At 38.1% G+C, this 26864-nt stretch overlaps 1 protein-coding gene across 4 annotated transcripts in view; it reads right to left on the bottom strand.

The window, feature by feature from the left end:
- LOC109082535 (protein phosphatase 2, regulatory subunit B'', alpha) overlaps window positions 1-15160 on the bottom strand; it is an 83663-nt gene extending 68503 nt beyond the window's left edge. For 2 of the 4 annotated variants that reach the window (XM_042718262.1, XM_042718261.1), the window contains exons 1-2: window positions 15008-15160; window positions 3224-3291 (exon numbers count right to left, since the gene is read on the bottom strand). The gene's annotated coding sequence lies outside the window, so the exon portion shown is untranslated. Of the gene's footprint in view, window positions 1-3223; window positions 3292-5942; window positions 6330-15007 lie in introns of those variants that run through there. The other 2 variants (XM_042718263.1, XM_042718264.1) reach the window with 2 other exon arrangements.
- Between the last annotated feature and the right edge of the window lie 11704 nt (window positions 15161-26864).

Genomic DNA, 26864 nt, shown 5'->3' with positions numbered 1-26864 from the left:
AATAAATACCACACACACACAATATATTATAAATACACATATACACATATATATATATTTATAAATTTATATACATATATATATATATATATATATATATATATATATATATATATATATATATATATATATATATATTATAATACTTAAAACTGTATCCATATTATAATTATATTATGAGTTAATACTTTTGTCTGTTTGATAGTTGCCGTGCACATGAATGCATACATACATAAACATACGTGTGTGTGTGTGTGTGTGTGTGTGTGTGTGTGTGTGTGTGTGTGTGTGTGTGTGTGTGTGTGTGTGTCAAAGAGCAGCATTTAATTTTATGCAGCCACAATAAAAGAAATGCTATTATAATTTAAGACTATATATATCTGTCCATGTATCTAAATAAATAAAGCAATAAACAGAACTGAGACTTTTACACTAAATACAACCAATACATTTGGGAAAAAAAACATGATATATATAATCATGTCAAAAACATAAACAGCATAATTTAACTAAATGTGCAGCCACAAAAATAAAAAAAAAAACAAGTCAAAGACATGAACAGCAGCATTTAACTAAATATGCAGCCAAATACACAAAAACAATTCTATGCACAAAATAATAATAAAAATAAAAACATTTAAACAAGATGATTCATTGCTACCTGTTGGAAATGAAGTTTATTATTGGAAAAGCTATTTTGTTTTGAAAGCTATTTTGTCACGCAACTAAAAATATAGTCAAGTTAGTAATGTTGCTACTTTTAGTTAGTAATTTCCCAGCACTGAGTAGGACTCAAAAATAGTGAGTGTTGGTCAAAGCTGGAGAAGCGGGTCGGTCTACACATTCTGGCTGAGAGCTTCTAGAGCTGCAGTCGCTCAGAGAACTATATATTTGTTCTGGAGTTTGGAGTGATTTAAGGAGACGGGAAATGAGGCAGAGCATGACGTGCACACTCTGTGCCGACTGTGATTTATTAGTCTGACAGCCCCCATCACCCCAAACACCTCCGTTATGTGCATTCTCTCGATCAATTAAAAATAGTGGTGATGAATGCAATAATGGGGAAGAAAGTCAAAATAATCATAAAAATGAATGGGGGCTTGTGTCATGTGTCATTTTCCCTGCAACAAATATGAGGCTAATTGGCCTTAGCAATGGTTACATAAAAGCATTAAATGCAAAAACAATGTAGCCCGCCAACTATGTTTCAGGTAGAAATATTACCATTGCTGTCCCATGGGGCCGCATGGAGACGTGCTTCATGTACATCACTGCGGGATGCTCGTACTCGACTCAATCAGAGATGACAGACATAGTCAGAGTCTCCAACCACATGCTTGTGTTTTCACTCAAGCTTCACAAACTTAATCCTTACATTGGGTTTACTTCCATCATGCATGATTGTGCAATATATTACACAGCCACACAAAGCAGAGACCTCAGGACTTACATTTGTTAAAAACATAGACTGAGGTCTAGACAGGCCTGAGTGAAAACACCTGGAAATTTTTTCTAAGAAATGGCTCTATGGCTGCAAGTCAGAGACATCTATAAAATAACAGTGCAGGCTCTCATTAAAAGAAACGTTTGGTCTTTCAGCTGGCACTGTTTTCACATGATCCATGATCTCAATATTTCAACACAAGTGACTCTACTCAACGAGTAAAGCTAGCACTGCTGCAAACCTGCAATTTAGAAAATCAGAGGAACGCTCAAAGCAGTATGACAAACACAACTCCACATGTGGTTAAGGCTGTCAGCCTTGATTCATGACAAATGATTTGCATATTGCAATAAAATCATGCCATTAAATCGGTGAAGTAATTTCTTAGCCTGCAAAGGGACACATTCTGACATTATTTGATAGTCGCTGTCTTTTACTGAGACTCATTCGATCAGGAAATAACTGATGATTATGGAAATTCACTGTTCATAATGGAGTTCAAAATTATGGGATACAATTTAAAACAAAAAAATAAAGTTTTTGTAAGATATAAAGGTTGTAATTACAGGAAACAGTTGCAACTGTGAGATATAAAGTCACAATTCTTGAACAAGCTTTCATAGACAAGAGCAGATGATTCATGAATCGTGTACGACATAAATCATTACAAAAATGAATTTATAAATCAGTTAAAGCAGAATCTGTCTGATTTTGCAAGGTAAGAAAGACAATAAAAGGATTCCTTTGCTTAATAAATACTTGTTTATAATGAAGCTTCCACATGCCAACTGACTCATGCAAAAATGCTGAGGAAAGACACTTCCACTTTGAATCACACAATTTAAATATATAAATGATCAAACATGTCAGCAAGCCTGAGGTCGTTCCTGTTCATCACAAAAAAAAAAAATCACAACACAGTCTGTCTGTCCATCTATATTTTGTCTGTCTGTCTTATCTATCAATCTATTTATCCATTACTATCTATCTGTCTAGATATCCACCCCTCTCTCATCTATATATCTATAGATATCTATTTCTATCTATAACTATCTATAGATATTTATTCCGGGATTGTGTGCAGACACATTAGTCTAAATTTGATCCAGTGCTTTGTCTGGCTCTTTTCTTTTAAAGGGAACAACACTAAGAGGGAGTGGTGACAGTATTTTCCCATAAAGAGAAATAATCCAAAGAATAAGATGCTGGGAGGTTTCCTGGGTCGGTCTTACCTCACTCCTTAAGAATGTCCCGTGAGACTGAGGCCAGATTGTGAGGTTGTTTTACCGCCGCAATAAGTGTGACTCACATGCGTTTCTGAGCAATGGTCTACACTGAAGTGGACTACGCAGAGGTTTCTACAAAGCCGCCTTGATTTACAGGTTATGGCTGTGATTCAACGTCTTTGGAGAGTTTCTTTTTTCATCTGACGCCTCATGGAGTGAGAGCTATTGGCTGGGTCATTACTGGCATGTTTTAGTTCACTCAATGGCATGTAAAAGGCCCCTTGTCAGAAATGTTACACTCACCAACTTTTAAAACAGGAAAAAAAAAAAATATGATTACTCGATCCGAGCAGACACAGATGGCTGGTATGGTGCCTTTGGGGCTCAGTGGTGCAGAGGTAATAGCTAAACTTTTTCCAGGCATTACGTTTGCAGAACTCAAAGTAAAAGTACTACATACTTCTGAGTTACATTAGGCAGAGAAACAAACAAGCACCATCTGTCAACAATCACAAGAGTGTAGTTTTAGCTACCTGCTCCTTCCATTTATTACCTGTTTATTTTGAGTCCAGCTCTAGCACAACACAGCTCTCGCAGTCCAGAGAGAATTGATATTCCTACCTGTGGAATAAAGAGGAAAAAACTGATTCAGTTCAACAGGTACTGGTAATATTCAACCAAACATTGACATTTTCACAAGAGAAAAAATGCTTTTTGTTTAAATGAAAGTCAGACATACTGTGCACAACTTTCCCCTCCACTGTCTGTCTGCTCCTTTTCAGAAAACTAATCAAATGGTACACTTAAGACTGTGTGAACATTACTTTTCCCTTAAAAATGATTAATTCAGGCCACAATGCAGTGTTACACGGCAATAGTATGAAATAGCAGAACACTAACCACTTGATTGCATTAAGTGAATCACTGGAACCAGTTTGCAATGTACTCACTAGACTAGTGGCCTACTTTAAAGCAAAACATTTCTAAAATGATGGAAAAATGGTTTAGACCCATTCCCGTGTTAGCGTTCCCTTTTAATCTGATCTTTCAATTCACCAGCCGTTCTTACTCAGCAAATAACGCGCCTTCAAACAGGCATGTAATTAGAAAGCAATTTCAGATGCTATCAGCCGAGGAGTTGTAAACGTCAAGCAATGTTGCATTAGTTCAACTGCGGTTCTGCCATGACCGTTTCCGTCATTACAGAGCTTCACTGTAGCATTGAAGGATAAATCACATCACATCATTAAGACACACGTCAAATGAAATCACAATTGCCCATTCATTCTTTCTGCACACCCAGACTGGGTGGATGTGTTTACAATAATAGGCTAAAAAGATGTAATCAATGGCGTTTGGAAGAACTCCATACCCAGAACTCTAGAGAGTGACATATAAGTGCTTGCTTATGCCACGTTGATGTATTTAGCTGTTTGCGTATACTGACTTCCCAAACTTAGTATGTTTCAGTGTGAGTAAGTTTCAATGCACAAACGTATGCAAAACCACAGAGCACAGCTCGCCGCCTGACTCAGTGCCACAAAGAGGGGGGAAAAATCATGATTGAGTAGGTGCAAACCCATGATATATTTTCTTCTTGTCAGGAGCGTAAATCCCAGAAGTTTGAAGGATTATTTTTCTTGGCTTTTAGCCCTTTGGTTTGTTTATTTCTTTTAACTGACTAACCAGACTTACATCTATCCCCATACTGTAAGAAAAATAAAATCAACTAAATAAAGATATTTTTGCATTGTGGCATTAAGTTCTTGATAAACACATTTCACCACTTTACTAATTCTCATTACTGTAATGTGTCGGGGGGTTCTTGTGAAATTTACAAACAGTGAAAAAAATTGTCTAGACCTAACTTCTGAAAATAGACTTAATCTTTAAACAATATATAATTTCTTTGATCTGTGGGTGAACTATAACCCATACTGCTTCTTAACTGTTTTCATAAGATTCACGTTTCTGATAAACAATCTATCCAAGCAGCTACTGAACTTGTAACGTCACAGAGGTTGGGCTAATTTCAGGTCTGTATTTTTGGAAACCTTCAGATGAGCTCAGTGTTGACCTGACCTCAAGGTAAAGATGCAAATATAACCCTTTCCCATTTTAAACTCTGTGTGATATGACCTAGTTTGGCAGATACATATGCTATAATAGCTAACAACAACACTTGCAAAAAACTTGTCCAAACATCAGAGAAAAACAAATGCAGATTCCTTTTATTGTTGTTGTTCATGACAAGCTTGACTCTCAAACAGGTCATCTCAACAGTTTGAGACTCAATCATCTGCCATGTTCAATAATGAACAAAAGAAGCATGAGGCCCAATCCCTTTTACACCCTTCATCACAAGCTCCTACAGGTAAGCTCCTTCAACGTCCTGAAAATATGGTTACAAAACAATTACAATTTACAGCCATTAGTGACCCACCCAGGGAGGAACCGCATGAGGACTGACTGTATCATTCAATTTAAAGACTGGGTGTGAATTTATGACAAACTCTGCATATTTAGATGTCTGAAGTGAAATAAATCATTGCAGCATCAGACAGACACATAACAGAATGAGTCACATTGACTATCTTTATATATTGCAAAATTGTCCTTTATGGAGTTTGCTCAAGGCCCCAGGTTACCCCTCTTCTGACCAGTGAATATCAATGTTTCAGTGAATATTTCCATTATCTTTCCAGTCATTTGTGATAAAAAAAAAAATGATCAAATTTTGTAGTTTACAAACATTTACATGACTTCATGATTTTACTGTTTTCCAAGTTCTTTCCAGGCCAAAAAAAAAAAAACTGAACAATGTAAAAAATAAAATCTCCTTTCTTTCTTCAGGTTTTCTTTCATCGTGGGATCCTTTATGGTCACATAAGGCCTTCATTGTATGAAATAACACAGAAATCCAGAGCTCAGAGATTCTTTGAACAATTTATATTAAAATATCTCCTTTCGTATCTTACATAAGAAATAATGAGCTTAGAACAAAATAAAGGTAAATTACGACAAAACTTTCATTTTAAAATGGCTACTAAAAGAATACAGTAGGTCAGTCTTACACACATAAAGCTTTTCTTTATCTTTTTCCTTAAAGCTTCACATTTCAACCCACAGGCTCTCCGTTGTTACTTTGTTCTTCTCTCTTCACATCCAAATCTCATCCTCAAGTGTTTCTTATTAACTGCAGCTAAAAGAATGTCTCTGTAGTTTCATGACAATTCTTTGGTGTAAAGATGAAAAGTAGAGTGAATACATACCTTACGTTGTTAAAAGAACCTGACAGGCTCTTGATGTATTTACCAAAGGCTTTCCGACCAAAGCTTCACCTGGGAATCTCCCATCTTAGATCTTCTCAGTAACCCAACATCTCTACCTGGCTCTCAATCGCTCCCTATGCCCGTAGATGTGTTTTTATCTGTTCATCTTTTCAATTCAGCTCCTCCAGTGCGCTCCAGTTAGGCCACACCTGTGCTGGGGTGCAACATCTGTGCAATCAAATTTCCTCTACTCTTAAATGCAGCATAAAACTCCCAAAAATTCCTCCCTATAGTGCCAAAAAAGACCTTTAGGGAGAGAGCGGAGAAAGAGTGAAGGAGGGGTGTTTGAGAGTACATCAATGTCCATGCTCTCTGCTCATTTTGCCCATCCAGCTGCAAGAGCGTTTGTAGCCATGGAAACTACTTAAACGCAGCCTGAAGGAAGTGTGTCATTGTGTTTTAGCAATGCACCAGAATAAATAGGGTGAAAATAAGAACACAAGCAGCTAAGTACTAATCAGATTTGGCCACATTTAGCCCCAAGGTCTTTTAAACAATGCACATTTTAAATAATGTAATATGCACAAAAGCCCTATAGGCTTTGATAGCACAAGGTATCATAAACATGACCTTATATTTGAAATCGGGCATGTTTAGCATTGCACTTTCCCCACATTAGCAGCCAAGCATTGATATTACAGTCATATCGACATGTTGCAACCTTCACTATGTAACAGTGTGTTCCTTACTCAGGACCCCACCCACTATCAGGGCGTTTTCCAAGGAACAATCATTAAGATCTTTCCAAAGAATAAGCCTGAGCTCAAAGTTTATTGCCTGCAGGCAAACAAACGTCAGCTTAGTAGTCTCACAGTAATGAGGTTATATTTTGCATTTACATTTCAAGAAAACATAGCATTGACTTTTACAGGAAACGCATCAGCATTCAACAGCTGTCCTCTGAGTATAGCTGATCCCCTATGACTTTTATAAATAGCTGTTTTGGGCAAAAATTTAAACTTCTATTCTATATAAAGCTAGATATTCATCTGAGAAAGTGGCCTGCTGCATAAAGCCTTTCATCCTAAATTTTAAATTATATGCATCTAAATAGTCAAAACACAAACATATGCAAATCAAGTATCATGCAGAATTGATGAGCTACATGTAAATTCTATTTTTTTGTGTTGTTACCTGTCAAAATGATGAAGTTTGTTTAGAATTATTCATTATTTTAGTATTCCTAGAAGAATAAATAGCTTCTTCAGTAGTGGGCGGAACTTTACAAGTGGAAATCTCATTCACTAACACTCACCAGTCACTGTCCACCTTTTGATATTAGCAAATCAGTTTGAGCGAACGCAGACAACATGATTAATATTCATAAGCCATATCAGAACTATTAGTATTATTTTATTAAATTAAATTAAATTAAATTAAATTTATGCATTTAGCAGACGCTTTTATCCAAAGCGACTTACAGTGCATTCAGGCTATCAATTTTTACCTATCGTGTGTTCCCGGGGAATCGAACCCCCAACCTTGCATTTCGTAACACAATGCTCTACCACTTGAGCTACAGGAGCACATTATTAGTATTATTGTTAGTCTTTTTTTTACATAAACAATAACCATTAATGTCTGAAGCATTAACTTTCACAGAAAAACACATTAACATTCAACAGCAGTCCTCTGGGTATAGCTGATCCCCAATGATTTTTATAAATAGCTGTTTTGGGCAAAAATGTGAACTTGTCTTCCATATTAAGCTATATATTCATCTGATAAACTATCCATGAGGCCTTCAGCATAAACTCTTTCATCCTAAATTTAAATCTAAATAAGCAAAATACACAAATCTAGAAATCAACAGCCAAATTAACATTTACTGCATTAACATTTAACATTATAAATGTTAATTTGGCTGTTGATTTCTAGAAGACTGATGAAAGACTGTATGCTGAAGGCCTCATGGCAATGACATTTGTAATGTTTAACCTGATTATTACTTTCCCAGAAATGTCTGAGAAATGAGACAGAAATGCCAGTGCTAGGCTACACATGCTTATTGTTTTCCTCGTTTCACTCGTCTGTCTATGTGGCTCTTCTACGGTCCACAGGGGTGTCATTACTGGGTGTACATGCACTGGAATTGTGCGTACCAGCCTGCAAGGCAGAATGGATAACAGCCACCCTGAGCTCCATCTCAACACCCACGGACCACCTCAGCACGGCCTCAGTCTATGAGCTAACATTCACTCTTATCCAGCAATCAATAAACCACAACTGACTAAAAGCCATCCTGGTATCAGGCCCATCAGTGTCTGAGGGAGGTAGCATTCATAAACAACACCAGCAGCCTCCATGACCCGCATTTATGGAACGTGATGAAAGTTTTCATGCTTGTTTTCTGTCCTCTCACTTTCCCCTAAGGACAGATCTGATTTATGATTTCTGTTCCCCCCACAGAGCAGCGGAGCCATTAGGGTGAAGAAAGAGCAAACGAATGCATGGAGAGCACTTTCCCATTGACATGATAAGGAGGGGCGACTGTTACGACCCCTGTCCGTTCCACAGCTGCTGGAAGGCTCTAAGCAACAACAATTTCACATCTTCACCGCTTTCCTGGCAAACCAATTAGGCGCTTTGGGGATGGACAGAGAAAACAACAAATGATTTATGAATCCTATAAGGTTTGTTTCCTTCTAGTCCAAGCATAATCTAAAGTATTGTCGCCAACGAGATGATAGAAGGAGGTCATACTCTACAGAAAACAAACCCCTAGTAGTATTTCAAGTTCAATTTGTAATAGGTTTAGTTTCAGTTAACTATAAAAAACCCTGCAACCTCTTGCATGTGCTAAATAGCTTTAGTATCCACCAGTCATTGTGTTCTTCACTGGTGATGACGCTCAGAAAGAAAATAAACAAGGAAATGGGGCGGCAACTCTCTGATATTACTATTCCACATGCTTTCTGTTCACATGGAATCAACCTAGTGCAGCTTTTTCCATAATATAAAAAGAAAGAAACATTTACTGGCATTCTATCAGTTCTCATAGTCAATGTAAAGTTCAAAAATCCCAATTTAGCATCCTATACCCACAACAGGATTGTGCCAGAGGAGAATGATTCCCACTGTTAGAGGCAACGCCTTCCATAAAACATTTAACATGGCCTTATAAATAAAAAAAAAAACTACAAGGTTCTCTGCCATTCAAGTAGAGCAATAAGAGAGGCATGTAACCAAAGCCACACAATAGCTTTGTTCTCGTTCTCTCTCAGTTTTGCCCTCCTTCCTTTCTAATTTTCCTGTGGAACTCTTGGCAGCGCTCCTGGCACTGGAAGAATGTCTTTGCCTCCATGCCCAAGTACAGCATACAAAAGAGCGCAGTGTTAGAGCAGCGGACAGTGATTGGCCACTCGGCACACGGACATTTACTCATCCTGCTGCATTCCACATGCTATAGGCCCATGCAATGACACCAGAGCTGCCCCGAGGAAACACGTCCCGCTGTGAGTGTGAAGGAGCTCAGGCAATGGGCTCCTCTCCAGAAATGTGCATAATGTAGCCTTTATGAGAAAGACCTGTCGCTGGGAACCCTGTAAACATGCCACAAGCCCTAGTTTGGTATTGTTTTAGAACGAAACCAGGCTGAGGATTAGATTACTGTGGAAGTCAATGAAAGGAATACACATTTCTGAGTTTCAAAGGACAGTTTTGTCATTTGCATCAAACATGAGTTAGTGGCATGGCCTTGTGGAAACGGCCACCCACCTCATTGTGCATCTTGATCGCAGCATGAGGGATAATTCAGCTCTGAAACTACACTGGCAAAACAATGATCTCCACTTTCTGATTGACGATTGAGTAAGCCTGTACCATCACAAGAGACAAGATAAGACAATTCTGATTCCATTATGTCATCTATTATGTTTATTCTGTTTGAAATTTCTGTATAAACATGTTCCTAAGCTAATTACCAACCTGCCATTTCAAAGCATGTTCCTTTCTGGAATCTGTGTGATGTCATAAGCATAAAAAAACAGAACATACAAATATTGGGTAAAATAATTTGTTTATTAGAATGTTAATTTGCTATTCTGCCATCTTAAGCTGTATCAGAAATCTCTCCTTATAACCTCATTCATTCCTCCCTACATTCCTCCACTAGCACAATACACTTGAAAAAAGTGAACGAAAAAGAGTGAGTGCATTCAAACATTAAGTGTGGCAGAAGGCCTGCGGATGCTATCTTCTGCTGAGATGCAGGAATTCATTCATTCTGTACGCAAGTATTCTTTTGAGACTTGCCATTGAGTGTACATCTGTCATATACTTGTTACTGCAATCCATTATGGGACTGAACAACTTTACTCAACAATGTCCACTATGGTTTCAGACACCACTACAAACGGCTGGTTCAAAATGTCACTCTTTCAGAAGTCCCCTTTAAAATAGTTAATTACTTCACAACCATTAAAAAAGCAGATGTTCTATAGTATGAATGTGCGTAGTATAAATGTAATCTGTATGTACTACATTTGTCATAATTCATGTGACCTGCCAGCATCAGATACGTTGCTTTACTGAGTAGTTTACTCTTTTATGAATACTGAGTAATCAGACAAGCTACTCTTTTCACATACTGTTTCTGACTTACTCTATAGTAGAGAAGTAAGCCATTTCAGATTCAACCTTAGATTTATTTTGTACTCAGTTTGCCTCCATGACTTCTTCATGAGGAATATATGCAACGCTGCCTTAAAATTTGGTCCAAAGTTATTTTAGGAGGCCTACTTTCGGCACAGGCTTCACATCAGTTGTGCACCCATGATGGCTTGATTTTGCAGCAGAGCTAAAATAATTAGATATGTCAGCAACTTACTAAACCAGCCAAAATGTCCACAAGAGACAGGAGCTTAGCCTTGTACTGATTTGTACATAACAGTAATCAAGCTAACTAAGTAATCTAGACAGACTGTCATTAGTCATAAAATTCTGCAGCACCAAATAGATGTCCATCATTCGTCAGCTCAGATTATATCTATTACAGTTCATGAAAGCCTCCTCTCAGTATGAAAGACTCACCTGCTCATTAGCTGCACGTAAACCTGCGGCATGCGCATTTCAGGTTGAGCATCCTGCATTACCTCAAAAGGATCATGTGAATCACAGGAAAACCGCTCTCCACTTATAGATGTTCGCTGGGTTTGAACAGATAAGCAGTTACTATGGCAATGCCTGAGTTTTAAATAAGTTGCAGTGAGCAGTTTTCAGATTTTTCCCTCACCTGCCATGCAATCCGAATGCTTGCTGTGAAACTCTGCACTCACACTTTCCACACCACATCAGATTGAATAGATAAGGCCCAATATGAGTTATGAGCGGGAGTTTCCACATCCTGCAAAAGCAGCTAAGGAATGTGCATGTGCCAAAAAAAACTTAAGTGAGTACATCCTAAATAAAAGGGCCATAAATAATGAATAGATCATACTGTTGTAACACAGCTTAAAACTTGGCTAATACGATTCAAAAAACACTAAATGGACTTGTGTAAAATGTTTTGTTTACTTCTGTATTGTGTGGTTACTATCACTGGTACTATCATACAATGTGTGTAAAACATGATTCACTGACGATCACACCAAACTGTGCATTTTCTCAAGTGGGTCTTTCAGCCTCCCTTGCAGAAGTCGGAATGATGGAAAAACTCCAACCTAAACACTCTGCCCTCTGACCAACCAGTACACAAACTTCACCAGCATTTTTCTCTCTTCTGCATGGCGCCACATGCATCTGTGAAAAGACACAAGTCTCCAAAGAACTGTGGGAAAAGGACCTTGACCCTGAGAAACACTCCCTTTCCAACAGGGAATACATTCCCAAATCCCCGTCTGCCACACTCTACCTAGATTCAACACTACAAATGGCCAGATCTCAACAGAAACTGCAATAATGTTTGAGCCTTGCTAAGATCAGTTGTTATGGTTTCCGAAAGATTTTGATCATAACCCCACAATTCCACCGGGCATCACCACAAAGCTGTCACATCTTATTCTGCAAGCTTCAGATCTCCAATAGCAGCGAGTATGTGCTGCGCACACACTCGAGTCACGAGCCGCTAGTTTTATTCAGGGCACAGACAGCAGTGTTTTGTCTGTGCTGTATGGAAATAACAGCAAAAGGAGCAGGGCCTCACACAGCTAGAGCTTTTTTGCATCTAAATTGAACTATATTCAGAATCAGGAGCTTTCTTGGGAAGCCGTGCCCTGGAGGAACGCTCGTTTTCTGAATATAGTCTCTAATGGCTGTGGCACGGAAATACTAGCCCTCTGAATGGAAGTAAACAGGTGAAGAGAGCAAATGAAGAGTCTTGATGGAGACTTGACTAGTTGCCTGAGGGTTTTCTTAATGCTGCACTTTGAAATTGCAGCCATTATCGACATTAAAACCTTCTAGAGGTGATCCATTTTAATTAGCATACAATGCACATACAATGAGGGGTTTATGCTGAGAGAAGCTCACAGAAAAGATGAACCTGACATGGTCTCTTTCATTGAAGCAAACATGCTGTGCTTACCAAGCCATTCTGGTTTATAAACACAAGCCGTGTTGTAATCCTAACATGTCATTACAGATGTCATGCTCATAATGGAGCGGGTATGCAGTGGTTTATGATAGTGGTTGGAAAAAATAATGAATGAGCAATATGAGCAATGTCACCTATTAACAATGGAAAAATAACTCAAACAATGCATCTAAATATTATCTTATCTTAAATATTATCTTAAATATTGCTATTGTTTAAAAAAAAATGGTCAGTGCTGTCCGCTCGTCCTGAGGATCTTGTCCAGGTGTGGCCTCCATAAAAGTCACTTAGGTCCAGCTGTCACTTCCTGTCTTACATGATGGGACAACCATTTATACCTACTGCATGCAAGCATATAGCAGAGCTCTCCTTCTGTGACAGTTTACTTCTGAGGCACTCTGTGGCCAAAGCTGTTTACATCCAAAAAGACCTTCACAGATCTAGCAGTCCTGACCTCCCTCTACTTAAAACCTTGCATAATTTGAGCTCTTAAACAAAGTGCATAAATGCAAGTAGTAAAACCCAGAAATAGACTGTACGGCCCAGTGAATGTTTCTAAAAATTACGAGGTTTGCATTGCTTTACTAAAAACAAAAATGAGAGGAAGCAGATTGACTATGCAAGCAAGATAATTACATACCTTGAAAATTGCTACGTGCAAGCCTTCGAGAGTAAGCGCAATTCTGCATGCTTGCTCAGGATGCACTGCATAATATCTATGATTGGGTCCATTTCAAAGCCTTCAAATGACGTTTTAAACATCATTTGTCACCATACACCATACAAAATGAAACAGACTAAATTTCCTGTAGTATATTCTACTAAAACAGTTGTGACACTGAAGACTGGAGTAATGGCTACTGAAAATTTAGCTCAGGAATAAATAACATTTTAAAATATATTAAATAGGTTAAACCAGTTCTTCTAATATTCTTCACCATATTTTTAATCAAATAAACACAGCTTTGGTAAGCATATTTTCAAAACATAAAAAACTAAATTATTTAAAACTTTTGACCAGTATATATTTACAATCAAATCCCATGTGATCAATCGTTATCTATGATGTGTCACTTCAAATTATATTTGTCTATATACAAGCAGCCTTGTGGGACTAAGGACAGACTTCTGTGCAGGACCACACACATATACTGTAGGAGGTGCCCAAAAAAGCATCATTGTAGGGGTCAGTGGTTCAGCTCTGGCCTTCATGTGGAGTTTAATGAGCTTTGGTCAATAGCAAGCAGTGGGGATGGGATACAACGGGAAGAGCCGAAAACCACAGCTGACCAAAACCTCACCAATGCACGCCACTGTGGCTCGTTGGCAGCCAACCAGACCCCTGCAGTCCCGGAGCGGCTGGATATGAGGAGAGGAATCAAATCAGGTGCCAAATGCATTCAATATCAGGATGCCAGTTAGGAAGCGTATTTTCTGCATATTGTGCCACTGAATAACTAAGTCTTGTGAAGGAGGAAAAAATACTGTGTTAGGACAACAGGCTGCGATTGACCCAGAACGATCAATTCCGGCACTCAGGAAGTGATTAATGCAAGGGAGCGCATAGCTGTGATCCAGATCTATTTTGGGCTAATTAGCGAGGAAACGATCCCGAGACTGCCCAGCCATCTCAGTATCTGTCAAGTTTTCAGGCTAGTGACAAAGAACAGAGCACAGCTCAAGGTTGCATTCGAGCAGGACGGACATGCATTTAGTGCAGGCGGGATGCCCAATTACACCCACAGCAGAGAGACCCCACCGGGATATTTATAAAGACAGCATGACAGAGATCTGATCTTTCCGAGATGCACTGGACATACGTGAAGTGCCAGTTCCTACTGCTCAAGAATGAGTTAACAGCACCTCAGCCAAACTAAGCATTTAGGTGAACAGTCTGAAAGCAAATGCTTATCCCTTCCAGCCAAAAGCAAACTATTAAACTGTTCATAACTTGTATTCAATTTATGTAGCTTGAGGGGGGAAACGAATGCTACACATTCATCTTACAGTTCTAGATCTTATAACTCTTAAGAAATGTAACAAGGAAGCTAAAAATTCTGTCACTCTGGTAAATTATTAACACATTAGTCAAGTGAAAGTGACAGACATCACATAGTACAAAAGTGAACCTACAAACAATCGTAATTGAATGTGTGCTGAATACAAATAAAAGCAGGCGTGCACAGCAGTCAGTTTACTGCGCGCGTGAGTTTAATACACAGGCGATGCGGTAAATCACTCCACAATCACAACACATGTATGAAACTCAAAACACTGTCTGATATCGTCTCAAAAACAGCCGACCGTGACTTTCCTCAACGCCCAACTTCGATAATAAAGTCTGTTTGAACTTCAGCCCTTCCCTTTAAGTCACGAAGACATTTTATTTGACAACCACGCGTAACTTCTACTTAAATGTACGGGGCAAGTATTCATGAGCGGTAAAACACTCGATAGATCAACAAACACATACCGTTTCGCTCCGGGTTAAGGCTTGTCATCTGGGCTTTTAGGACAGTCCGATATCCATTGCGATAGTTTCATGTCTAGGGTATCAACACACGGTTTTGTGGAGTAACAGCGTTACGCCTCGCCGTTCAGACTCTGCGTGCTGACAGCAGCCAGTGCAGAATGAACAGAGCCACAGGGCAGCTCCTCACAAACACGCTGGGCGGGAATATATAAACGAGGACACTATACACGCTTACCAGAAACAGGTTACCTAAGAGCCAGACAGAAAGATACAGTGACAGAATGAGAGATAGAACGAAAGCACGATAGACAGATCTGATAGAAAGAACGGTCTTGACAGATGTTAGACTATCAGATATTTACGAAAATGAATAAAAATATTCAATCAGGAAAATAAATGTCATCATTCTGAAGGCCCTCTTTCCATATCCTGCTGACTTCAACAAGGTAACAAAACTATAGAGAATGCTAAATGTGTGTGTGTATGTATATATATATATATATATATATATATATATATATATATATATATATATATATATATATATAATATATATATATATATATATATATATATATATATATAATTTGAAATAGGCTAACTGTGCCTTATAATTTATAAACTAATTGTGCCTATATTCCCTTGGTTGTGTAGATCCTGTTAATAGAAACACCAGAAAAACTAAAATAATTTAGTTAATTTATGTGTGCAAAATATTGTTATTAAACCAAGTGTACAATTTTCTGACTGTGGTGAGCACCAGGGGCGTCACTATGGATTCTGTGCCTATTGTCAGAGCTCAGAAATGAAATTCAGTAAATTAAATAATGGTAAAGGATCTAAACACATAATGCACCATTACTAATGTGTTACGTATTAATGTAATGTATTCATGTATTAAAACATACATTGTAGAATCCATGGACGACTTTTAGCTAGATTCATATCTGAATAGATTTTCTCAGTGGATCCAAATTCTGTGAAGCATTCTGAATATTATTCAAACAGATGACTGAAGAGCAAACCAGGTAATATGTAAGTTTCTTGTAAAGCTTATGCAGTGTTAAATTGTGGCAATATCTCAAATGTATTTATGGTAGTCAATTGAAATATCCATTTACAGTAACTATTATGTGTCCCAAATAAGTTGCATTTTAAACTCATATCGTTGTCTTTATCATGGATCTATATAATTTCAGATTCAACCAATAAATTCCAGTTCTGATGAACCTACCGACAAATTCCATTGAAAAGATTGAGATAAATAGTTACATATAGACAGCTATATCAGTGCAGAGGTGAGATATAATTGCTAAATCTGTCACTGTCATGACTCACCAATCATTCTGCATGTAGGTAGAAACCGTATTATACGGTTCGCCTGTAATTCATCACAAACTCTTTGACCGCTTGCCACAGATTCTTTGACGTTTTTTCCATAAAGTATGAATTCAATCCATTGAAGAGGATCTAAGCTCAGCTTAGCTGCTTAGCTGTAAAGTTTTAATGAAGCACAGAAGATTAAACCACACAACTAATGAGCAAGACACACTTATGCAACCACACACTCATGGTTATCTCTGTGCCCCCTGGCTGTCTCTTCTCGTGTCTCCCGACAGATATTAAAGAGCATTCGGTATACAGGCACCTGACAAGGTGTGCAGGTTTATTTAAAGCTAATGGGCCTGTTAAGTTCAGCTGAGCCTGCTTCAGGCATCAGTTACTGGAGAAGACATTTTTCATGAGAGAAGAGCATGGAGGGGTTTGGTCCCAGTCATGCCTGAAATTCTATGGTCCATGTTCTTGATGAAAGTAGAGATCCTTCATCTCTCACCACCTCTGCCCTCCTCAGTCTCCAACTGTCACAGTCACCACCAGACGATTTTCTCACCCCAGCCCCACACTAACCTCCAAGTAAGAGCTTCTCCGTTATACAGTTTCACTACACGTCGTAGACTAAGTAAATGTGGCAATGTCATGACCCAAAGAGGCAGTTAGACAGGGACTCATTTGTCTTTAGGCACGATTGGGACAGGAATCCAGTGTGTCTATTTCAAAAAACACTTGGATGAACAATGATGCACCCCAAAAACAGGTCACAGCAAAGAGATTAGCTTTTACAGTCCAAAGCTTTTGATATAAGTGCTGTCAGATTCAGACACAACTTAGAAGACAGCTTTGTAGCTAAAAGAAAAATCAATGTAATAGAGGTGGAAGACACATTTTGGAGTGTAATTTTGGAAAACACAACTAAAAAACTGTAATGTTTTACGACTACAGCGAAAGAATTAAAACAAGCATATGAACTGTGTATTCATCTTTCTTTTCATTGTGGACCATTTTTGGTTTGTTACAGGACTAGCACAATTTTTAGCCATTAATGTGCATATATCATTTTTGCTGCATGCCAGATATTTCACAGCTTGTTAAACTGCTCTGTCTGCCTCCCAAATGGACTATGTTGCACAGTCTGTTCCCAAGGAGAGCCATTTCTAAACCTTCTCCCTCTCTATAAACATTTCTGTAATGCAATATACTGATCTATATTTTTTGGCTCTTTTTTATATATAACTATGTAAACAAATCCTGGAAGGTATTCTAACTTTCTTGAACCCTATCCAAAAATACATTAGGTTTCCTGCTATATGTCAAAAAACCGACGCAATGTTTATAGCCATTTAAGAATTGAGTCCAATGCACACTTCTGGATTTGCTTGCATACACTGTTTTGCTTGCAGTCTAAGTTTTATCAAGATTTGATATATTGCATTATATATTCAGAAAATATTCTCCAAGACAGACTTTCAGTAATATAATAACATCCATACAAATCACACTAGGCGTTCCTCTGAACCATATCAGATACATTTAGAATGTTTGTAATGTATATTGCACTACAAAAACAGGTCACAGATTGCCCTTGAATCCATATGGCAAGCAAATGAAATAACAGAATGTTTAAAGAAAAGCTGAGCTCATTGGAAAAGGCTTTCTCTCAGTATGAAAGCAGTAAGTCGAGCCACAAGGTCAGCCCCTCACCCAAAATCAACATTTGCAGCAGGGGACATGAGATTCCTGGAGCCTTTTGGTTCTGAGACCCCCATCCGAATTACACTCATAGGACATTTTGCATTACATCTGTTTGTTCAGCAGGTGCTTTTATCCAAATGAGAATAACACAAGAAAAAGCTATTTATTTAAATTGCGAAAAGCTAGCTAGTTAATGAATCAAGCTAATTTTTTAAAAGATTTTAATGGATTTCTTGAGGTGAAGGTTAGGAGTTCATCCCGCTACTGATTTTAATTATGAAATAGCATGAATGGATGCAACAAAAGTGATGTTAAGTCAAAAAGACAGATGTCTGACGGGCAGATTTTTGTCTTTCATTTATGGAATATTCTGCTTTCCATGGTGAAATCCACACCACAGTTCCACATATACTTCAACCACTGCAGCAATTTCTGCTGAAAAGGTAATCTCTTCAATTTTCTTGAAATGATGAGAGAAAATGTATATAGTGCAACCACTATAGAGAAAAATCCATTTTTTCCTGCTATGCTTGCACAGAGAAGCATTTACTGCATGTGGTGCTGTCCCAACTGCATGGATTTATTTGTCCTCCACACAAATGTATGCCAACACTTCCACTGACATGGTTTGTTTTCTGGGACTGTCCTGCTGTCCCAGATCTGCTCACTGAATTACTCTGGCCCCACCTCTATAGTCGCAGCTGTCTGTGCTCTACGTCTGGAGTCAGCCTACAGCTTGGACGGAACATCAACAAGGGGAGGGGAATGTATATCAAAATTGGCCGGGCCACAGAGAGGAGCGAAGCCACCATCAGGATTCAATTAAATCCCAGAGGGGCCGGTGGGAAAGAGAGTGGAGAAAGACAGAGGAGTCAGCTGCTGAGACGGAAAGGAAGTAAAGAGCTCTTTCACTCAGGAAGAGGACTAAATGTCAAGAATCTGGTGCGCTGCCCGTTCTTCATTGTTCACTATGAGAGATGGTCAAAGTCAGGCCACTGGGCTGCTGTTGCCCACTGGCAAATGAACACAGTCGCCATTGTGCTTCCATGTCAGGGGTCAGCGCTGAAGTATGAAGGCCTCCACATCAGAGAGCTGGACCCCAGCCATGAAAGATGACCCCGCTGGCTCTGCCTCAAAGCTGTATGAGTAAAATGTTCTCTGGTCCACACAGAATGACTCTAATGAACATGATCTTTCTTCTCATGGCCTTTTAATGAGCACAGATTTGTGGCTACACTCTAACCCGCCTAGTTCTATAATGGTGTAAAATAGAACTTCTCAGGTCACAAGATGTCAGGTGAGGGAGGGCTTTAAATCCATGCCCCAGAGGAACACAATTAAGGCAGTTGTTATGGTTGTTCCATTCTATCAAGTATAAATAATGAATGAAAAACAAACAAAGAAGATAAGCAGAACTGGTGCAGTGGAATGGCAGGGCAGAGAGGAGCCAAGAGAAGCTGTTGCTTGTTCAAACTAGGTTTAAAGTTGTCAGAAAGCATGTTATAATTAGTGTTTACTGCATGTGTTGCCAAACTCTCCGTAGCCAGTGCAAACTTCACACTCAGAATGACAGCTTTACATGTGGCACTCGCCCCATGCTCATACCCACAGCAGAGAAAACTGAAAATACACACATTTTATTAGACACAATCAAAATCTTGTAGAGGTGTCTCTTCTAGATGATACAGATGCCTCTTCTTAACGAAGGGATGTGATACAAGGCATGTTTTTCTTGCACTCCACTATGAATTTTATTGGAGTTTAATATGTAAAACATGTTTATGTCTCTTCTCACCTCTTAGAAGCTGAAACTCAGAATAAATAAAATAAGACAGACAGACAGATAGATAGATAGATAGATAGATAGATAGAGAGAGAGATAGAGATAGATAGATAGATAGATAGATAGATAGATAGATAGATAGAGAGATAGATAGATAGATAGATAGATAGATAGATAGATAGATAGATAGATAGATAGATAGATAGATAGATAGATAGATAGATAGATAGATAGATAGATAGATTGATTTTTTGGGAACACATGCAAGCTAATAGGAGAAGAATCTTCCTTTTATAAGACTTTAAAGATGTGCATATCCTGAATGATCAAGGCACATCAAACTCTTGTACTTTTTTCATGTACTTACTTCAGATACATAATTTCTCACTCCATTTGTTTCTGACATATTTCCTTTTTTTAAAAAAGAAAATACTGATTAAAGACGATGGAAGTTCATAGAAGGTCTACGGTACACCTCATTCTGTCTGAGCCAAGAATAACAGTGACTTAAGCCTGCTGGATACAGAATAACTTATTAAGTGTCTGCTTTAGTAGTCTGCAGAATGACAGCGGCCTGTATTTCCAGCTGCTGAGTCCAGAAAGTACAGTCCTAATCAAAGGCTCTTGATCCAATGCCTCGGTGGCCCTGAAAGCCACAGCCACATCGAGCCCTGGTCGACAAACCAGAAACTGAGACACACACACACACTGTTTTTTCCATATGAAATTTTATGTTGAGTGAAGTACCAGTGTTTAAATTTCAGTATTGCTCTCTCCTGCATTACCACAGTCTGGCTTTGAATATCATTAATAAAACACTGACGTTAATTCAAACATTTTTCTCAACCTCTGGCATGACAGAATCAGCCTTATGAGGTACACTGGAAAGTCTGGGGAGTCACGTAGGTGGACAGTATCCTATACTTACACAACATGCTTCAGAACTGTCTGCAAATCCCAAGTATAAAAAGCTGATGATGTGACGTGTTAACATGAGGCTGAAATAGAATGCGCTACTGTCGAGACTAATGGCACCAACACAGCTGGACATGAAATGGCACAGGGCGATGTGTTCATTCTATCATTCTGATGCAGTGCCAGTTTTGGTGTGAAAGGCCCCTTAGCTGAGCACAGACATTCTTTCTGTGGCTACAGTTGTTATTATTATTTTTCAAATGGCATTTATGTAATACGTAATTGCTATGGCACTATATACGGAATCGCAAGCCGAAAATAACAATTATCTCTGAAAATGTAAGGGTCCTATGATAACATGTTCGAAAATAGCATCAACAACTAAAGCACATACTGTATCAACACTAGCTGTCTACACTCTCTGTCAGTTTCACACCTTTCCTGGTTTGACTGATGGCTTTCCTATGGAAGCCTGTTTCCGCCACTGAATAAAAAATTAAAAAAGGTTATTGCGACTTTTTATCTCACAATTCTGACTTTTTTCCTAGCAATTGCGATTTTATATCTCGCAATTTCTCACAATTCTGTCTTTATAACACTCAATTGCGAGTTATAAAGTCATAATTGCGTATTATAAACTCGCAATTGCAAGTTAAAGTCCAATTTGGGGTTGGGGGGCACTGTTATGTTCTTAGAATTACGAGTTTATATCTCACAATTCTGTCTTTATAACTCACTATTGCATGTTTATATCACAATTATGACTTTTTAATTCGCAACTGCGAGTTTATATCACACAATTCTGAGAAAAAAAAGTCTGCATTGTGAGATAGAAAGTCACAATTACCTTTTTAATTTTTTTATTCAGTGCCGGAAATGGGCTTCCATACTTTTCTGAGTAAGCTTATGCAGTGTTTTTTTTCCCCCAACAAATCCAAGCAGCCTTGTTTCAGGAAGTGGGTTATGTGACATACCAGCATGACTCCTTTCTAGTTTACCTAAAATGGCTTCGGGCTGCTGTTCTGTTCACTAACTAATGACCACAGACAGACATGCAAACCTCTTTTCTGTGAGTCTTTAAAACACCTCTTTGAATTAAAGTGCATTGTAGGCGAACTATGGACTAGAATACAAACACATAAATCTTACGGTTTTAGGCTGCTGCTCTATAGAGGAGGACTGGCAACTCAGACAATACTTCAGCCAACAAACCTCAAAAGGATCATTTACAACTGATGAATCACATCTCCTTGTAGTTCTGTGAGACAGTAAATAAGCTGTTAACTGAATAAAAATCCCATGAGACAGTCAATACAGCGTGGAAAGACTAATACTAAGAAAGTTTTCTCAAGAGGAAACGGCGGAATTTCAGAAAACTTTAGCTAGTTTTCTAACCGCTGAGTATCTTAAAGATGTTTTGTGATATAATAAAGTGATAATCAGTGACATCAGAAAAGAGAGAAAAAAAGTAAACTGATAGTTAACAAACCGATAAAACAAAAAATGAGCTTATCAGAATTCATTTAGTTTAAGAGCTCTAGCATTTATAGTGACTGATGACAAAACACTTTGTTACTTTTATAGTTGACATTCTTGGTGTGAAAGGGCCCTGACTTTTGTTAAACTAAAGTTTAGGGTCATATTTTATTTTAAGGTCCAATTCTCTCTATTAACAAACCATTAATTACGACTTTTGCCTCAATAAACTACTAATTTGCTGTAGTTTATAGGCATGCCTATAAGCAATTACTGTTACCAAGTTTAGTTTAGTTTAGTTAAAGTTAACTATAAGGCTGTCAAAACCTCTGATGAAATGTATACATTTGTGTAAGAAAAGAAAACAAATAATACATATTTGAAGGCACTTTTCATAATTTGCATACTGCCTTTGTTAACATTCAAGTTAGTCAACTTGCAATAACTGTTCAACTTCTGGTGAAGTGATTACATAGCTATTTCATTTGAAGCACCTTTTGGACTAGATATATATTAGAACATACCCTTAAAAAAAACATGCAGGAAAACCTAAAGAAATTGAGGTTAAAGGCAAACAGAGATTTGAATGGAGATTGACCATGGGCTGAAAAAGCAGAAGCAATAAAAAGGAATAGCAGAATAAAAGGCAAAGCGAGATGCTGAGATCTAGCTTTGCTGAAGGTTGTCAGCTGACATTCTCGCGGCTGTTGATGAATGTCTGCAGTGATGTGTGTGAGGCTCTGAGCCAGGCTGCTTCTTGCTCCAGCACCCATAAATACCGTGCAGGCTGCCTGTTCAGCCCTCAGCCGCCACCAGCGCCACCATTCTGCCTAGAAAATACAACACTCGTCCCTCCTCTTGCATCACTTCTCTCCCCTCCAGAAGAGTGAGGCCCTGGTACAATGAAATTATTGTCATGTATGTCTCACAGGAGGTTCAAAGTGAAGGCTAGTGCTACTACAATGATCCCAGAGGCAAACTGGAAATGAGAATGTCTTAAGGGATCACAGTAGCTGACTTTTGAAGCACCAGCAGTAGGGATCAAACCATAACACTCCCGGCTGGTGGTCCATTTCTCTTACAATTCCTGTCTGATTTTTATCAGCCCACACTATCATTACCATCAACTTCCACTATCACTGTCCTCTCCCTTTAATATTACTCTTTTCTCTCGCTTCTATCGCTCGGATCCCGCTTTGGAGATAACAACAATAGCAGAGAAAGAACTGCTAGGATCCTGTCAGAGCCTGCGACAGCCGTTCATTTATAGACAACACGACTGTCAAGATGTTTCTAATAGCAATAACAGGCAGATCATTCTAATGCTAATCAGTGACTGTGCGCCGATCGTGAAATGTCTAACCCTATATAGTTCGTATTTGGATGGAGCGTTTCATCAATATGTCATGTTTAACAAGAAGACATCAAAAACAGCTTTGAAGTGAAAGATCTTCTCTGTTGTAGACTGTATCTTCTTCCATCAGCCCTTTGATTACATGGAGATCTGGAGCGGAATAAGGGCAGCTTGCCGAGGGGAGTGTCAGTGTGGAATTTGCAGGAATCTGATCTGGATGACTGTACAAGCGTACCTTCACTTCCATGAAACAATCCTTTGTGTGCAACTCCTTCAATAGTGCCACCGCTTGGCACAGGACCAAGAGCGAGGAAGAGAATTGTGTACCCTTACTCATTCCTCCGGTCCTGTCACTTAACCCTCTCTGACTGTCAGACTGTCTTGACAGAAATGACATGTTTTTAACAACCTAAAATGCTAACCTACACATAAAGTCTAGTACAAGTTCAAAGAAACAAATAGACACTGTAATTCACTTTAAACATTCATCTAGTATGCATGTGTGTATGTAAGACATTTTCGACGACAGCTGCAAGTTGTAACTCTTCTCGTGTTGATTTCGGAGACAGGAATGTCAGACTGCACACCTCTTTATTTGCCAGAGATGAAAAACAAAAGCAAAACGCATGTGCGTGTGTGTGTGTGTGTTCTCTGCCTAAAACGGATGTAGCAGGGACAGTGGAGCACCTTGTCTGGTAAAATGGAAGCAGATGTGCACAGGAAAGCTTCTATTGTGTTTACAATTTGTTTGCTTGCCATAATGTAAGAAGAAAGAAACTTTTCTGCAAGAATTCTTTCTGATTGAATTTTTAGGGAAGCTACTTGATTTCGCTGACTGTAGTGCAAAGAAATGGATAAAAGTTTTCAAGACAAAAAATAAAAACACCCCGAACCTGTATGGCTTTCTTTATATTGTCAAACACAAAAGATGTGTTTTTTGTTCATACAGTGAAAGTCAGGGGGATCCAGTTTTGTTTTGGACCCCATTGGTGTCTTTGTTGTGGATCTGCTAATCCAAAATTTGATGAAAATTGTCGTCGTTTGGCAAATAAAAAATTATGGACAATATTTACAACATTTTGTTAAGTAGGCTTTATGTTACACCTAAAATGGCAAGGGAATTTATACTACATTTATTTAATTTTTTTTATTTGTTAATTAGCCAGTCCCTGAACTCATTCTCTCAAGTGGCTTTGGTATGCTGAGCATTCACAACGTAAATGGACAGAATAACCCATAATATAGTCAAAAACAGTTCTTCAAAATGTTCATACTTTATTTATAAAATTAAGTCTAAAGCATTATATACTTAATCATAATTAGGGGATAACAAGTAAAAATTGAAGTCATAATTCTGAGATAAAGTCAAATTTATGACACTATTAAAACCGTTGATATGACATAAAAATCAAAATATGGCATACTATATCATAATAATGAGTCAAAAACTAACTTAGACAAGTGTATATATGTGCATACTATGTGTGAAACATTTAAGAAAAATAAGCACATTTCAATGTTTTTATCCATATTTAGAGCTTTTTGTTTGAGCAGAAAACGGGATACATCAACTCTGCCTGTTTGTACAAGTTCATCATGACATATGAATGAGAAGACAGGTGCAGGTTAGCGTGGCTTGGCTGGGATGCCTGAGGGTTTTTTTCTACATGTTTTTAGGTTTTGGAATACACTGTCATGCTTGAATTACTGATCCTCTGTGCTCTGTTCCTTCCTTCCTTGTTGTTATATATTTTTAGAAATTTGTAAATGAAGGTTGCAGGTAGGCTACATTGATTTTGCACATCCTTAATGAGCTAAGTATCCATAACCATGACAGAACATGGTATTTTAAGATTTGCAGAATTAATTCACAGCTCTAATCCATTTTCAGTCAAATACTCCATGATCCCTTCATTTATTACCACAATCCAGTGTACTCTGCTGCTATGGAAACTAGCTTCAGCGTGTAGTGACCAATCAACTGCCCATCTGGATATCAACACTGTACTGTCTTTAATTAAATGCAGTCATGCTTCTAAAACAAGTTCCACTTTAAATGTTTAGCCAAAAATATTGTCATAATTTACTCATAATATCTTTTAAACCTAAATTTATTCTTTATAACTGCACTGCTCTCCTTGTATTGTTGTCTATTGTCTTTTTTATTATTTCATACATGTTGTAAAGTGACCTTGAGTTTTGTGAAAGGCGCTTCGAATAAAATGTATTATTATTATTATTATTAATATTAAACCTGGCATGTCTTTCTTGCTTCAGTGGAACTCCAAAAAGAAGACATTTAGCAGACTGTCCAAGCTGCTTGTTTCCATATAAGGACAAGTAAGCAAGCAAGATTTTTGGGGGGAATAATAATTGTAATTTGCAGCAGAAAAATTGCATGGACTGCTTTTATGATACTCTTATGTTCAGTATTGGGGAATAACTCACCCCTCAAAAAAAAAAAAAAAAAAAAAAAGGTGTTAAAGATTTTGTGGTGGTTATGTTATAAAATTAAATTATTATAATCTTAATTCAAGTGATGAAGGATTTTGAATGTCTGACAGTAATCAGTGGTGAGTACTATTGTAAGGTTCACCGTGCCTGCTTTAAATTTAGAAAAGTAAACGAAAAGTAATCAAATGTAATTAGTTACATTACTTTAATAAAGTAATTGAAACAGTTACACTGCTTATTACATTTATAGGGTAACTTGTAATCCGTAACCTATTACATTTCCAAAGTAACCTTCTCCACACTGCTTTTTGTTGACCTTTTTGGAGTCTGACAGCTGGTCCCCAATCATCACTTTAATAAGAGAGCAGCTCAGACATCCTGCTAAACATCTTGTTTGGATTTTCACAAAAGAAAGAAAGTCATGCAGGTTCGCAGTGACATGGAGTAAGTAAACAATGACAGAATTTTAATTTTGGGGATCATTTGTTTCTTTAAACAGCGGTAGGGCCTAAAGGAGTAATCATCTGAGCTCAGATTTTAAATTTCATTTCCCTCGGGACACGAGAGCTTGGTGACTCTCAGTCAAAGCTGCCGATAGGGGTATCAAAGAACTTTAATCTCAAAAACTCATTAAAGTCGCTCTGCTTTGGATTAGCACAGTAAGGGCCTGGACAAAGGAGTCTTTTGACTTTTAAGGACTTTCTGTGACTTCATCTGTCCTCTCTCTTCTCTCAGATGGTGCTGCAGTGAATGAAGGTTGGCCGATGTTTCTCTGCTGATTGGGGCCAGCAGTGCAACTCCAGCCCAGATGAACATGATGAGAGATGATGTCATTGTGAGTAAAA

The sequence above is a fragment of the Cyprinus carpio genome, chromosome B2, assembly GCF_018340385.1.
Source record: "Cyprinus carpio isolate SPL01 chromosome B2, ASM1834038v1, whole genome shotgun sequence".
In the NCBI taxonomy this organism is placed as follows: Eukaryota; Metazoa; Chordata; class Actinopteri; order Cypriniformes; family Cyprinidae; genus Cyprinus; species Cyprinus carpio.
Note: the sequence above shows the minus strand (reverse complement) of the source record. Positions and strands in the feature narration are given on the sequence as shown.